The 14,714-nt window shown below is 36.5% G+C and overlaps 1 protein-coding gene across 10 annotated transcripts in view; it reads right to left on the bottom strand.

Moving 5' to 3' along the window:
• The window catches only part of LOC310895793 (uncharacterized protein), a 45,861-nt gene that overhangs the window by 9,834 nt on the left and 21,313 nt on the right, over positions 1-14,714 (bottom strand). For 5 of the 10 annotated variants that reach the window (XR_014580957.1, XR_014580958.1, XM_083827458.1 and 2 more), the window contains exons 1-4: positions 8,672-8,964; positions 4,077-4,218; positions 2,170-2,303; positions 1,948-2,086 (exon numbers count right to left, since the gene is read on the bottom strand). The gene's annotated coding sequence lies outside the window, so the exon portion shown is untranslated. Of the gene's footprint in view, positions 1-1,947; positions 2,087-2,169; positions 2,304-4,076; positions 4,219-8,671; positions 8,965-10,846; positions 12,123-14,714 lie in introns of those variants that run through there. The other 5 variants (XM_083827459.1, XM_083827463.1, XM_083827461.1 and 2 more) reach the window with 5 other exon arrangements.

Here is a 14,714-nt window from a genome sequence, read left to right as displayed (position 1 = left end):
TCGGGTGATGTGCGAGCACTTGAAAAACATACCAGTTTACCAAGGTTTCTGTGCTACTTTTCAAACTTTTGCAGTTTTCCAGCTGCTGCCCTGGTTCCTTGAACATAAATACCATTCTGACTTAGGGCTCTACCTTTCCTTGTCTCACTGAAGTGTGCAAAATACTTTCTGAGAAGTCACTATGTTAATAATACTTCACAATTAATACTTCAACCTCAAAGATTCGACTAAAAATATCAGCTTAATATTGTGCAGGTCTAGTAAATACTGTTCTGAGACTCCAGAACCAGACTGAAACATGACTTGGTGCCTTTGACTAGGTCTACATTAGCAAGGATTCTGGTCCAACAGAATAAAATGTTTGGCAAAACAGCTGCATCGAGGACCCTTTTCAGAGGAACAGAGAGGCCTGCCCTCAAGTGAATAAGAAGATACTTTGGAAATAGCTGGATCATTTTCAGCTGGCAATTGTGGTTGCTGATAGTCATTCATCACAAACTCTTGTCCCTGAATACTCTTCCAAACAGAGTGCTCCAAGGAAATCTTCCTGGTTCTCTGTTGCCAGATATGTTCTCTGAGGGACTTCTACCTCTACAGATCTTGTCTTGTTGTTTTGTTTTGGTTTAGTTTGGTTTGGTTTCACTAGGTGGAAAAAGTATCAGCAGATTTTTCTTTTCTTTAAAAGGTGCCAATAAGGTCATTAAGCTAGTGTTGAAGGAGGCCCTAACGACTAGATTTTGTGGTACACAGAGTCAGGTATCTCTGTCCTTGTTGAATAAAATGCCCAAGTGTTACTGCTTCTTTCTGTGAAGAGGAGATGGTTTCAGACTGCTTTCTGTGAACCACTTATCAAACTGCTGGTGATGGTTGCGTCAAAGTTGTTGCTTTCAACGCTTAATTTTTAACAGCAAATAACACAAATGCTGTACTTCTGTGCTCTGTGTTGGTTTCATACATTTCAAAGACTGGGCGGATGATCCCTGAGCATCCGGAAGCAGTAAGACCAGGTTTTCCCATGGAGTCACTTATGCCAAGAGGAACTTGCAAGCACGAAATACACTGTGAGGGTGACATGTTTGAATAGATAGATGTGCTGTTTTATTCTCTCATTTGCACCCAGTGTCCCAGCCATGCTGTGTTTATCATACTCTTTCTTCTGTGTCTAAACTAGTCTAAGGTATCAGAGCAGAAACATCTACTGAACTGCTCTCTAATATGCAAATCAGATTGTGTTTACTTCAACATTTTCTAACACCAGATAATTTCTGCTTTAGCTCAACTAAGACTAGTACTTATCAAATTAATTTTTGAATTATAGATGTAACCAATGTAATAACCATGTAATTACACTAGAAATTATTTGGGCCTATTATATTTAAATATTTATATGATCACAGTCTCCATCCCCCTCATTTAAATATTTCCTTCTCTCACTTAGATGTACAAGATCTGAGGCTGAGAACAGCCTGATTGTTGTTGTACTAGAGTACAGTATCAATTACACTTAGACCCCCATGGAGAGGAAATCAGCCAGTGCAGGGGGTTCCTTTTCCAAATTAGATTCCTTAGAATACTGAAAATGGAAAAATACATGAAAATCCATTATTTCAAACATCTGCCTGCATTAGAAAACCTTCACCAAAATCACGGGATGTGTTGTAATTCAATGGCTTGAATATAACTTCTTGAGAACAGACATTTTATATTCAGTCATGCATAGCAGCACATGGGATTTTTTTCCCTTCAAAAAACTTCTTTCCATTATGTTATTATGCCCCCAAGAGAACAGCGTGTGTTCTGAACAGAATCAAAGCCTTTGAGCATCCAAAGATTTTGTTGAAGGAAATGTAGTTAACTAAAGCCTAAATTCCCAGGTCTTGACCTCTGATTATTTTTTCTTCTGTTCTAATGCTTAAGTCACATGTCAATAAAATGTGTGCTGGTTACCTGAATAATGTAATAGGAAGGTGCTCGAGTCATATTGTTTGTCATTTCTCAGGCCATCTTGAGAAAATGTCTCCAAAGTGAAGAACAAGACCATGACTTTCCTCCCGTACTCTCACCCAACATTCCAGAGGTGGCTGCTCTGAAAATTGCAAAGAAAGTAGATCAGCAAGTGGTTGGGATATGAACACAGATTCAGGGATATAAGTTAGGAGCTAGACATACATGTTTTGCCTGCACTGCATGAGTGTCTGAATGTCTGATACTCAACTAAGTGATGGTCACACTGTGCTCCTTGAGGGAAAAAACACTGCTTTGCTGTGAACCCTTGTGACAATATTTCTTCATGAGATCTAGGCCTAAAACCAGAAGAGAAGGAACCAAGAGTCAGGTGAAATGCTATTTAAAACAATAACCCCTTGAAGTTACAGTTTAAAGTCTTTGTGGATGGAGACAAGGTAAATGTATGGGTAGAACAACACACAGTCTATTGAAAAGACACAACAATTCCTAGGGAAAGAAAAGATACCATATCACAACTGTACAACAATGTACAACTTAGACTAGAAATAGAAGTTTCCCTCTGTTCCAAAGAGATACTAATCATAGCAGGAAAAAGGAATCTATTTGTCTGTCATCCTTACAGAAAAGTGTTAAAATGTATAAAGTTCAATAAACATCTTCATATGTCATGAAGGCTGTTCAGCTGAAAACTTCAGATCTTTCAGTCCTTTATACAAAGACATTGGCTTTTGAAATTCACATTCTAAAAGAAATTCAGGAACAAGATGGTTGTGAATATAGAAAACTATTTGTACACAATCAAGTTAGGTAATGGTGCAAAAAATTGCTCCATAAATCAATCAGCCTTCTATACTTGTTTCATTAAGCGATAATATAACTCTGGTATCATTTTACTAAAGTTGGCTAAGCTTCTTATATTTGATTTCTATCCAATTTTTTTAGCAGAACTCAGCATTTTAGAAACAAAGGAAAGAAAAAAATCCAGTGCAGATGTACATTTTCATGATGTTTAATGCATAACAGCAAGGTTGCAGTACATTAGTCATCATGGCAAGCAGCCTATATGGAATATTAACTAAACTTTGAAGAAAAGCTGTATTTGTTCTAAATGTCTATACTGGTGTTTGCAGAATATTTGAATATTCCAAAGTGAGTGTGAGAGTTATCATTAAACCAGGACATTACCAGCTAACTTCTCCCCACAGGAAAACGTGCAGTGCTAACTGACAGTAATATGTAACCACATAATCATACCTTAGGTCAATTTTTACCTCATATTGCCATCCTGATTCATTGAGTTTATTCTGAAAAGCTGTGTATAGAAAGAGAAAGACAGCCATGGATATTTCCTGGTTCATGGCGACACCTCATTCTCAATTCACCTCTTGCACATTCTTGGCTTGATCCTGTTAAATACCCACAACTCTTATGGAAGGTGCTAAGCTCCCTCTGTTACCATTTAGCTCAGTGGGGTGACAGGAGATTTTGACCAAATGTGTGATCGTAATGTCCAAGACCACTTAGCTTTCGAGTGAGACGAGATCATGTGGTTCCTTATAATCATCTCGTATCAAGTTTAAAAGTATGCATATAACATTTCACGTATACAATCGTATACAATCATTATTCATCTAATATATTAGAAATAAACACACCCTCTAAATATCATCTTACCCCCACTTCTCTCCTTTGATGATAGAAAGTAAAACCCATCAGACTATTATCCTGGAGATTCTTTTCTGAAGGGTAAGCCACACTATCTCTTTTCAAGTGTTCAGAAATTGTACTGATACATAACAGATCATTTCCATATCAACTCTTAGAAATATGAAAAATCATGCAAATAAGCAATTGACATGATTATGCTTTTAGTGCTGCACAAGCTAACAGTAGTAAAGTAACCTTTGGCACTGATGCCATGTTATTTTGCAAGTTAAAGTAATAAGTTAGGTAAATGCATGTTTTTAAACAGTTTTCTTGGTGTAATCATATTTTCACTCTCTATTACTTATCTTTTACGTTTACATTCTTAATTTATTTCTACAATAGTTTTGTGTAATTTTGTTTAGTTCATTCTCCTACATGCATTCACTTGCATTCTGACTTACCTTTTTCCTCCCTTATGCTGTGATACACTTTTTCCTCTCTTGTTGGACTTTTTCTTCATTGTTCTGCTGATCTGGACATAGTTTTTTCCATATCTCGATTTGTTCTTATTTCAGCCCACAAATGATTAGATTCCATTTAGTTCTGAGGAAGATATATCTCACTGCAGAAGGGAGTTCTCCAAGTAGCAAATAGATTATGCAGGAGCTAGCAAGGCCCACCCTATCTATCAGTCACTCCTGAACTAACTAGTGATGCACTCCTTCCCATGCTCTCTATTACATGATACAGCAAAATATAACCACTTCCACTCATCAAAGGCTCATCTCCTACAAACAGGGATCAGTGTTATTTATGTTTCACGTGTTCATTCATGTGTCAAACACGAACATCTAGATTCCAAGATCTGTATCCACAGTGATGGGTTCACATGGCACTCTCAGGCTTACAATCTGTTCCATAAATCCTTAGAGCTCTTTGAAGTATGAGGCCCTCACCCTCAGACTTCGAAGTATATTCCAATCTGGATAAACACATATTGCCTAAATCAATCTCCCTGCACTGTGTAGTTTTACTGTAATATAATATGGTTGATTTTTTTTATTATTATTTTTCTTAATGGAAGGCTTAGAAGCAGGTGTTTTACTGACAGGAAGAATGAAAAGACGTTCCAGTTTTTCATCCCCTCTACACCAGGTCAATCTTCATCAGCTGGCAGAATCATAACAGCTAATGCAGCTCACAGAACTGCAGTGAAATACGTCTCAGGTTAGCTAGACAAGAGAAGGTTGGTGTGCAGATGTAGACATGGCTTATAGGTAAATATATCAAAAGAAGTGGGAAGCAATAGCTGTAAAATAAGGCAACTGGAGAGGAACAGCTGACAATAGGACAGTGAAAGTGAGAAAGGAGGAAAGGAAGAGTGAAGCTGTAAACCTGAGTCACTTTTTCTTCAGGCTTTATTCAACTAAGAAACGCATATTTTTGAACTGTGCTTTTCACAGATTAGGAAAAGTGGTAAATCTATAATTTAATCGGCCATTTGAATAGTTAAGGTGCTGCCCTGTGTTTAGGCAGAAGCAGCTGGAGTGAAGATTAGACTGGTTCAAACCAGAACAGGGTGTAATTATTTCAGTCCTCTGAGCCCAGATTTGTACTTTCCATGGGCAGCTGCAGGATAGCTACAGAGCAGCTCTCTGCCATTTACAGATAGATAAGTGATTTTTTTTTCCATTTCCAAAATTAGATTTATCTTTGATTGTTAAGCATCCAAACTCTTCTGTATCACCCTATCTCTATAAGAAAAGGAGAACAATGGAAAAAAAAGGGGGGGGGCAACAACACCTGGTATAAGCAACCCAGACACATAATTCAATATTCCAATTCTCAGCCAGACAAAAGTTCAAAATACTGAAAGGGTGTTAGAAAGCTTCCAGGAATTTCAGTCCACTCTGAAGGTATTGGTACCCAGAGAGGACTGACAGCATGAGTGTCTGCTTGACAAAGAAAGAACTAATCATTTGGGTCTACCATTTAAGTAACTTTCAAAGGGCAATCTGAATAAAGGAGGCAAAGGATTGATCTTATAGGCTAACCACTGGTATACTGGTTTAAAATCCTCTGTGAAGAGAAGTTTGAGGTCTCTTACCTAAAGAGAAGGGTTAACAACCCTTCAAAATCAAAAGAGATTGACTTTGCAGAAACACTTTCAGACTGAGATGAGAAAAGTAATTTAAAGAGTCTTAATTTTCTTTTATTGCTCAGCAGCCAGAGTTCATACAGACAAAAAAGATAAGGACTTTAATGGTTAGAGAAAGGGGCACTAAATCTGTAAATTAAGTCAATGTGGAAACCCTTTCTTTCTACACATTCAAAAAAAAAAGTGAACATAAAGGACAAAGAACAGGATAAATGTGTTTTACAAATGCTAGAAACATATGTAACAAAATTGCTGTATTAGAAACATATGTTGAGGGAAAATTATGATTACATTGGAATGACAGAGACTTGGTTAAATCAAGCTATCAACTGGGAGATAAAATTACCAAGGTATAAAGTTTGCGGATGGGTGAGGTAAAACAAAAGTAATGAGGGAGGGAGTAATTTGCGTACAGGGAGAATACTGAATAAACAGAAATAAATGACACTAGGATCTTAGCTGACACAACAGGGACTATTTGAAGTAAACTGAAGAATGATATATGGAAAAAGTTAGTCCTTGGACCTTGCCAGAGACTTTCAAGAGAGGATGAGAAAGCATATCAGGAAATGTTTTTACAGATGAAGGAAGTCTGTATCGAATCCAGTGTAATGATCCCGTGTAGGAGTTCAATTACCTAGACATTTCCTAGGAAAATGTTAGTGGGAAAAACTATCAAGCAAGCATGATTATAAGAGTAATACAGGATTGCTTCCTTACAGAATATGCTCAAAAGCCACTCAGGCCACAGGAAAAGGGTAATGTGGATATAGTGACTAGAAATAAAGTAGACATGATGAATACAATGAAAGCTGGGAGGAGTATTATAATAAATTTATAATGCAGTACATGTGGTAGCAATGTCATTAAGACTTTTAAGGGCTAAGTAGCACTTGCATGTTAAATAAAATCAGACCCTTACTGAATATAAAATAAATTAAAAGTAGCCCAAAAGAATCAAACTCCAGCAAAGGAAACGCAGGGAATAATCTGAGATATATTTAAGAAACATATCTTCAAAATACAAGTAATTCATCAGGAATGAAGGCATTAAAAAAGAAAACAAAAAACCTGCAATTATGTCAGGGAAGTGTAATGCTTTATCTAGTCCCATTCACTGAACAATATGAAGAGAAGGATCTTGTGGCCAGTAACACACATTTGAAGCAGCATAAATTCCCCGTGACCTGTGAGCCCATCTTTTTTTCTGCTTGTGCTGAAAGAAGAATGTGAGTACAAGAGAAGGGACTGCAGTTGAAAAGTAGAGACTAGGTGTGAAGAGAGAAATGATACATGTTTAAATGGTTTCTCTGACATTTCCCTGTTTCCAGTGAATGAGGTTCACAAATGACCTTGCTGCCATGCACAGATCCTAATAGTGAACCTCCATTGCACGTTACAGGCAGACACTCATGCCAATGTGAGGAACCTAGATTCAAGACCATATTTTGGCTAATAGAGATTGGACTCAGTTCTCTGAGGAAGCTACTTCTTTAAAAATTCTTTTTTAAAAAAAAAAAAGTTTGTTTTATGAAAAGTAATTGCATTTATTATTTGGAAGTTTAACCACACTAAAATATTCACACATGCAGTAGTAAGTCAGGTTAAACATTTATTACGTAGGAATTTTAGTCATCATTCTGGGAACTAAGACCGTGTATCTCAAAACTTTTCATTATCTTCATCATATGTTGAGTTAATTTACTCTCATTAACTTCCTTGTATGGCTCAGTTTTAGCTGCTCTCCAGTTTCCTACAATTGACAGTTGACAATTTGTACAACTGGCCATTACATGGACTTTTAATAATAACAACAACAAAGTATGTGTGAGTTTTATTGATCTAAAAGTCAGATTCCATCCAGTTTTATCTCTGCCTCTACCTTTGGATCTGTAGATTTTGCACGTCCAATTAACTCTCCCCACAGCACTTTTCAGTCAAAGCTTGATATAAATTTTGGCTCTCTAAGCAGCTTCCAAAGGTTTCAAGCTGATCATCAAGTTGATGATTAAATAGAAAAAAGTAGTATGTAATTCTTTCCCTGAAAGGAACAATACTTTAGGGGAAAAATAGAAAGGAGTAGAGATACGTGCATAAACAACACGGGTCACAGTATGGCCACCTGGATTGCTACGTGACCTGAAGTGTGGGTATGTGTACTCTGCCTTGCTTTTCTCCTTACACAGCAAGAGGCTCAGACTTTCTCTTCCTGGAACAAGTCAAGAAATAAGAGTATCGGTAGCTTTCTCACACCAAGACGATTAGAAAAAACGTTGAGGTTTGAAAGGCTATGTCTGTAAGGATTGAAGCATATTTTTAATATTTTATGTATTCTTTGGCATTCATAGAGCAGTGTTAAATGGTTGGTCTCACAGCTATTTTCCTCTGGATTTCTGATAACCTGACACATTTCTCTTTTCATTGATAGTAGTCTCACCCTAGTATACAGCAGTCTTGCAGTAGCAAGTACTGGTCCCTGCCAAATAATTATCAGTACAGGAAAGATCTGAGAAATGTTCTAAATGGATACTGTCAGTAGAGGTTTGCAATTATTTTAAAAAATCTGAACAGAAACAGTTAAGATCATATCCATGCAAGGAATGTGATTAGACCCTGTTTCAAGTATCTCTTCGCACTGAGACAAAGCATCAATTAAAAAAAAAAAAACTTCCAGTTTTGTTTTTGAGGATCTGAATAACATTATATGTACTCCTTTTATCGCTTATTAGACTGTATTGCCATTCACACATTTTTCTCCAACAATGAGAAAGTAAAATGGCACAAAGGTTGGAAAATAGTTCTGAAAAGCACCAGTTTAATCAGGGATAGTTGGCCAGTCCTGAGCCTGAAAACCACCACATCTCCAAATCCAGTCTTTTTTTAAATTCTGTTCCTTACCCTCAAAGAATTATAAAATAGTGACACAGGCAGTCCCAAAGGTCTGAACACCAGTGCATTTGAAAGCTTGAGACATGAGCACTACAGTCTGCCTGGACAGAACTATTCTCCCATGTGGACCCTACAGTTCAGTTAACAGGACTCCAACCATCTGCAAGAAAGTACATGAGAACATCAAGACCTTAATTATTCTCCACCACTGCAGTATATTTATATTCTGAAATCAAACTTCATTTTCTGCTTACATTTAAGTGTGGAAATTAATCACTTGGGATTGTAATTATACATATGATGCTAGGGGAAATTATAATAACATCCAAAGTACCACGTCTTTAGTCTGCATTTTGTTTTAGACATGTTAGATAATGCTTAATGAAGCATTTCACATCCTATTAAAGCTTTACAGCACACTCTTCCTACTAAAAAATGCTTAGAGTCAGTCTTAAGTGCTGCTTAAAATCAGATACACTTCTAAAATATAAACATAATATATAATTTTCCTATATGATAGAGTTCATGCAGCTCTTTTGTATATTTGGTGCAGTATTCATAGCAATAACTGCTGGTGGTAAAATATAGTAGGTGGAGATCAAGTAGCATGTGTGCATTGTAACTTTACAGGTTCCAGAATTTTGATATATGACTCAAATAAATACAATAAACACAATATTTACTTAATATAATGCACCTAGATGCAATTTCCATTAATGAATGATAATGTGCTGTAGAGCTTTCTAATATACTAAAATAAAAACATTATTCAAGACACACAGGCTGAAGCATTCTGGAAGTCCTTAGACTTACACGGAGGAGTACCATTTGTCAATAAATATTTTCATAAACATTAACAACAGTATTTAAAAACAAGTGGGTATTGATTACTGAAGATGGGACAGATACAAAATCTGAATCAACTTTTAAGCACACAATCAAATCTTGCTAATGCTAGTAGGGCAACATAACTCAGGTAAATATTCAGGCAACTATAAAAATAAAAACAGAGAAGGCAGGAAGAAAGCTGTAGAGAAGTCATAAAGATTGCACAAGATTCCATGGCATTAAAAACATTTTTTTGCCGTAATTTTAATTTCTATTTTAAAATTTACCATGAGAGGAAAAAAAAATGTTGAGTCATCTGACCCAAACAGTTCATTCTAGAAATATCTTCAGCAACTGTGATTTGATAAAATTCGAACTAACTAATGGAAGTGTTAAAAGCCCCATCCTTAACACTAGATAAACCCGCTGCCAAATTCCAAGTGCTTGATCCAAACACTAATTTTCTTGGAGAACAGTTCCAACCTGGGAACAGTTTTTCTACCTCCATTCTTGTAAAAAGATGCATTGAAACTTTCCAAACACTTTAGCTATAGGCAGATAACCAACCTAGTATGTTTCAGCCTAAATTATTAATATTTTAAGAAACTAAAACAAGGTTCTTATGGTATGGTGATAACCATATATGTAATTGTGACCATATGTGTCTATTCTACTGGGAGAAATAAACTGTAAAAGTTTACCACTATCTTTGCCACAGCTGTAGTAATAAATGGCAAAAATCATCATCTAAGCATCACAAAGTTCTCTTGATAAAATTCTCTTGCCATACTGATAGAATTTGCTGCCCATGTTTAAAATGAACATATTATGAAATGGTTCCACTTAGATCAAGTAGTTTCATGTCTATTTTAGGCACCACTTACAGCAAATACTGTCATTTCTTATGATAAAGCAGCCAGTGCTGCTTAACAAGCTCATTTTTAACCAAATCAAAAGATGTTATTTAAGTTTTATTTTATCCCCAGTCAAGTAGAACATTCTCCAACCCTGACTCTCAAGGTAGCTTTCAATGTGCATATTTGACTCAGGGCTTGAAGTGCAATTTAGCCAAAGGCAAAGAGCTGGCACAAGGCTACGTAACACATAAGGCCTATATTGAAGTGATAAACTGTGATAGCCTCCTCCTGTTTTAGTTCATATAAGTAATTCCACCTTTATCAAGGATGTGACCCAGCATAGTGCATTCAAGTCCTGAAAGTTGAATCTGCCCATACATAGTTATATCTAGTCATAGAATTAAGCCTGCAAAAGTAGAGCTCAGAAGGGACATTATTACCAAAACACTTCAATAATAAACAGGCTACTTAGAATAATCAGGCTTCTCAGACATATTACCTTTTATTAATATGGGAATGAACATCTCTTTAGCCATAAGGGGATAATCATGGAGGTGACTACCTTATAGGCACCACCACAATACCACAGTCAAACTGTTGATTCATCCAGTCTCATATCCTGCCTCCAATAGAGGTCAGTACCAACTGCAGCAGAGGAAGGCAAAAACAACCAGAGAGTTTAATGAGGATCCTAATGAGGTTTCATCTATAACAGCTGGTAGCGGAATAGAAGAGTCTCAAAAAAAAAAAAGTTGCAACTAGGCTATAATGAAGACAGAGTGAAGGTGTTTTCATGTTTAATTTCTCTGTCAAAAATATTTTCTAGCGCAGAACATTTGTATGAGTCTTTGACCAGTCAGTCTCCAGAAGCCATTTAATTGTATCTACCCTTTGTATGCTTGCATCACTGTTCCTCATTCAGTGTCTTCATCTGCGATGACACTGCCCTCAAATTGAAGCAAAAATGCAATGAAGGGCTTGTATGCAAAGTTCAGGAATCAGAGCTTCAGGCTGATGGAAGTGATTCAGCTGGCTGCCTCTCATTAAATGCTCAGAGAAAGAGCTGTTATGCTTCTTTAAATAAGCTGTTCTTTCAAGAGTAGAACAAAAAAAAAAAAAGGAAAAATGCTCCAGTCATTAGCATTTTCTTTCCAAAAAGGAAAACAGATCAACTTATGTCAATGCACAGTGGATCATCATAATAATAGTACCTGCCAGCTTGAGCAGATCAGAACTGAAGGATAAAAATATATTATGTTTTGTTAAATGATTTAAGGGATAGGTTTGTTTTTTGTTTGTTTGTTTGTTTTGTAAATATACATGAGAACAGGAGGAAAAGGGAATGGAAAAAAAGATATCCTCATTAAGAAATATTGGGCTAGTGTTTAGAAAAGAGGAGGAGGAGGGAGGATGGTATTTTGGTTCCCAGTTCAGATGAGGCTCTGGTGTGCACAAGAAATGTTAAAATAGATGAAGCCTCATGAGCCTGATTAAAGCTGGCATGTAAACAGCTACAACACTCATAAGCTGCACATAGCTAGTCCAGTCAATAGGTCACTTTCTAGGCCTGCTTACATTACCTGAAGTACTTCCTACTTCATCTAAATGTTTCCTAGGCTCTCATACCCAAAGTAGGCTGTGAAAACATTCCTTTCTTTCATCTATCGAAGCCGTCTAAGTAAAAGCAAAGAGACACCACTATTCTGACCATGTCCCATTGCAAGGCCTACAACTAAATCCATCTGTAAGAGAATTAAAGATCCTGCCCACTTCCATGTGACCGTCCTACCAGCAGACAGGAGCCCAAGACTGTATTCAAGCATCAACCACATCTAAAGCATTCCTCACAAGCACTGCAATTTGAACAAGGGAAGAAAGCATGCTTTAGTCCTCCAGCTGAAGCTGAGCCACCATGCCAGTAATGTCAGGGACATGGAGGCTCCACAGAGAGCTGCAAAGGGAAGCTCTGTTACAGCTTAATAATATAGTGGGATTGTCCTGGAAAATAGACAGGCTGAGTGGCTCCCTGGGAGTGAGTAGGGATTAGGTGTTTATAACTAAACATAAGTAAATTTAGGGAGGTTGAAACCCACCCTAGAGGCTGCACATCCTCCTTCAAGTCTTGAAGAGCTTTCCAGTTAAAGAAACAGACAGCATCTCCTCTGTGAGAAAGACAATTTCAGTGAATTTTGCCTAACCCCATTTAGAATCTGAAAACACTTATCACTGTGCAAGACAAGACTCTGCCCATAAGTTTTGTATCAAATGAATCCTCTCTCCTTTCATTTCTGAACACTCATAATTGCTGCTGATCTCTCTTTCTCTTTTCTTTTTCTCCATAATCATGTATTTTCCTGCTGCCTTCTCTCTTATTCTTGCCCCATAGGTGTAACACAAGGATGGGTTATGGTTACAGACTGCAGCTGCTGCCTGGCCCCAGGGGTTGTGCAGTAAACACTTTCTCACTTGCCTGTTGAAATGCAAACTGTCTACATTTAACACAGCAACTTCCTTCCAGGCTTCTTGTTAGCCTTGTTTAGGCCTCAGTTTCCCTCTCTGTAACAATATAATAACAATAATAATAAATAATAATAATTAATAATAATAATAAGTGACCATAATACTGAAAAGCTTTTACAATGTCAGATGGAAGATACTATAATTGCAATGTGTTACTCATTTCTAACATTAATCATAGTGTTTTGAGAGAAAGAGAAATCAGGCCAAGACTTTAAAGATCTGTGACAATACAAAGATCTACATCATGTTCACAAAAATGCATTCCGTAGCTCTGGTCTCTGATTTAGGTATGGGCCTCACCAGATCCACTCATCAGTGATGTTGATTTCATATAATTGGATCAAACATCTGACAAATTATTACCAAACTTTTCCATCAGCTTCCTTGAGTGAAAGCTATAAGACATTCTGACTAGCTGATATGGTATGATACATTTCTAAAATTAAACCTTAAGTTCTTTCCTTCATTCTTTTATGCAAAGTACCCAGTGGATCATTATTTTACCTGGAATAGTCCACATCTCCATAAATGACCCCATTTCCCTAAAATAAAATGGAAACGAAATGTGTTTTGTTTTGGTTTTAACCTATTTATTTTAGGTTAAACAAGATCCTTACATATTAGGACAGTTTTAGTTGAGTCTAAATTAAACAAGACCCACTTTCCAGCCAATCTCTAACATAAATAGCCACGCTTGACAAAGCTGCAGAATAACACATAATTCCTAGTAACCTTTTGCGTAGCAATGGTATCTCCTATGCAACCACCAGAATAAATCAGACTAATGAACTGCTTAAAAATAAAGTGAAGTACCACTGATAATTTTGGTTTCGTGCAGTAAAATTAGTGATGAGCATTAGTTTTATGTTTTGGCTTGTGAAGTTCCTTTCACAAGTTAAGGGGCATTTGGAGCCCAGGTTTTGATTCAGATCCTACTCTTAATTAAACAATTTCATTATTAATCCTGCTATGAAATGAGTTTGCCTTATCATTATATTCATCCGCATTGTAATAACTGATAGCATAAACTAATCGCTTCACTCTCTGGGAGACATCTGGCAGTTTTGATCAGAAGCACTTACATTATTGCGAGAGGAAAAATACCTTTTTAAAATTGGCAGTGGCTGAACATTTGCTAGCCTGAATTATATATTTAAACCATTTATGTCTCATTTATGAGCTGGAAGAGGTGAGCTGCACTATCTATTTCACGGTGGTCTATGGAGCTAGATGCTAGCTAAATTCTAGCAGAAACTTTTTCATCAAAATCAAAATTTCTGGGAGAGTGGGTTTCTCAAATTTAACATTAGGAAAAAATTACCATGAGAAGCTCTGTTAGTCCAGAAACATTCTAATTTAACATTTTCAGAATAGTATTTCGCTTTTTGTTGAAACTACACAATGACATATTTTCTGTGTGATTTTATATCTAAAGAAAATCAAAACAAAATAGCTTAGAGTTTTATTCCCACTAAATCAAGTAATCCCCCCCCCCCCAAAAAAAATCCGTAACAGAAAAAAAAAAAAAAAAAGCTTCAGTATTTTGTAACTTTGTTCCAATATGAATTTAAGCTAAATTTTGAAATCTTGAGTACTGGGAACTTCAGAAGCTCCAAGACAGAAATTTATTTTCTCCCTTTTTCTTACCACACTTCTTAGTACACATATGTTACACGGGAACCATGACAGTGTTCATCAGGAAACTGGTCTTTCCCCATGCAAATCCTTTTCAGAGATAAAATGCATTACAAACCTCAGTTCTTTCAAAACAAAGGTTTTTTTCAGTGTACTCTGGAAATAAAAAATATCTTGAGGAGAAAATCTTGAATTGAATTAATAAACCCATT

The sequence above is a fragment of the Anser anser genome (genome assembly GCF_964211835.1).
Source record: "Anser anser genome assembly, chromosome: 2".
NCBI lineage: Eukaryota > Metazoa > Chordata > Aves > Anseriformes > Anatidae > Anser > Anser anser.
The sequence above is the reverse complement of the archived record's forward strand: the minus strand, read 5'-3'. Positions and strand labels throughout refer to the sequence as shown.